At 46.7% G+C, this 2,240-nt stretch overlaps 1 non-coding gene across 1 annotated transcript; it reads right to left on the bottom strand.

The window, feature by feature from the left end:
- Nucleotides 1–1,641: 1,641 nt before the first annotated feature.
- Nucleotides 1,642–1,714, bottom strand: trnaf-aaa (transfer RNA phenylalanine (anticodon AAA)). The gene has a single exon. It is a non-coding gene; the product is annotated as a tRNA-Phe (tRNA).
- Between the last annotated feature and the right edge of the window lie 526 nt (nucleotides 1,715–2,240).

Raw genomic sequence — 2,240 nt, forward strand, 5'->3', positions numbered from 1 at the left:
TCACACTGAAGAATGCCTGCAGAGTCTCATCGACAGGTTTGCGTCTGCCTGCAATAAATTTGGCCTAACCATCAGCCTCAAGAAAACGAACATCATGGGGCAGGATGTCAGAAATGCTCCATCCATCAATATTGGCGACCACGCTCTGGAAGTGGTTCAAGAGTTCACCTACCTAGGCTCAACTATCACCAGTAACCTGTCTCTAGATGCAGAAATCAACAAGCACATGGGTAAGGCTTCCACTGCTATGTCCAGACTGGCCAAGAGAGTGTGGGAAAATGGCGCACTGACACGGAACACAAAAGTCCGAGTGTATCAGGCCTGTGTCCTCAGTACCTTGCTCTACGGCAGCGAGGCCTGGACAACGTATGCCAGCCAAGAGCGACGTCTCAATTCATTCCATCTTCGCTGCCTTCGGAGAATACTTGGCATCAGGTGGCAGGACTATATCTCCAACACAGAAGTCCTTGAAGCGGCCAACACCCCCAGCTTATACACACTACTGAGTCAGCGGCGCTTGAGATGGCTTGGCCATGTGAGCCGCATGGAAGATGGCAGGATCCCCAAAGACACATTGTACAGCGAGCTCGCCACTGGTATCAGACCCACCGGCCGTCCATGTCTCCGTTATAAAGACGTCTGCAAACGTGACATGAAATCGTGTGACATTGATCACAAGTCGTGGGAGTCAGTTGCCAGCATTCGCCAGAGCTGGCGGGCAGCCATAAAGACAGGGCTAAATTGTGGCGAGTCGAAGAGACTTAGTAGTTGGCAGGAAAAAAGACAGAGGCGCAAGGGGAGAGCCAACTGTGCAACAGCCCCAACAAACAAATTTCTCTGCAGCACCTGTGGAAGAGCCTGTCACTCCAGAATTGGCCTTTATAGCCACTCCAGGCGCTGCTTCACAAACCACTGACCACCTCCAGGCGCGTATCCATTGTCTCTCGAGATAAGGAGGCCCAAAAGAAAAGAAAGCACAGCCAGCCTTTTTAGTACCTCCGTCTCTCAATTTGTACCCTCTCCATTGACTCTACTCTCTTCACTTCGACTGGTATTTTGTCAAATTCCACTTCCTCAGTGATCACTGATACAAAGTACTCATTAAGTAGATTAACATTGCCCTGCACCTCTAAGCTTATATTATCCTTTTTGTCCCTAATAGGCCCGACTCAACCTCTTACTACCCACTTATCATTTACATGCTGCTCGAAGATTTTTGGGTTTCCTTTCATGTTGACTGCCAGTCTATTCTCATAGAAATAGAGAATAAGCAAATATAGAAGATGTAAGTATTTCCCATCCTTGATGAGGTGGAACTTTCTTTTGTTGTGGGTGGTAATGACTTGGCCCACGAGTGTGGTGGGAGCAAAGACAATCAATGATTTGAAAAGGAAATTGGATGGATACTTGAAGGAAAGAAACTTGCAGGAGGAAAGGGATCGAGCTGGTGAGTGGAACTGACTAGATTGCTCCGGGGAGAGCCAGCATGGACGTGATAGGCCAAACGACCACCTTCTGTGCTGTAAATGACTCTGTGTTGTTTCTCAAATTCAATCCACTGGTGCTTGGTAAATAATTTCAAAGTAAATTGTGCAACCGGAAAATCAGAACCAAGGCAAGGGACGCAGAAGGAAGCAAAATTGCTGAAACTCGGCATTGAACCAGGGACTTTTAGATTTTTAGTTCAACGCTCTCCCAACTGAGCTATTTCAGCCCGACATTAACAGTGGCTTGGTGTCCTTGTTTTGGAAGAAAATACATACATTCAAGTTTTCCAAAAAATTAATGAACACAACATGTGAGTAATATTCCCCATTGCTTTCTCAGTACTGATGGATTGGGAAGCGGGAGACAGCCAGAAGTGCCACTGAGCCGCACAGACCCCGAGCTGAGAATGAAATGAGATCAAATTCAATCTTTCATAGTGAGATGCTGCTGAGAGGTAAGAGTCCTGAATCAAAGCGAGACTTGCTCATTTCAAACACTCCCTGTACTCTCTGCGCATGAAGCCTTAAAAAAGGGAAAAACAGAATGGCACTCAAACTCACAACCCTGCCATTAAAAGTCTCATATTCGACTGACAGAACTGTCACTTCTACTCGGTCTCTTATTGGATGGATGCAACTCCAACGCAGGGATGGCATTCAAATCCTCCCATGGGTCCACATGTCAGACTGAGTTCCATGTTGTAGACTCAAGCAAAGGAAATCTGCTCACTTCCAAAACTATCAGCGAGTTGA

Source organism: Heterodontus francisci, unplaced genomic scaffold (assembly GCF_036365525.1).
Source record: "Heterodontus francisci isolate sHetFra1 unplaced genomic scaffold, sHetFra1.hap1 HAP1_SCAFFOLD_255, whole genome shotgun sequence".
NCBI lineage: Eukaryota > Metazoa > Chordata > Chondrichthyes > Heterodontiformes > Heterodontidae > Heterodontus > Heterodontus francisci.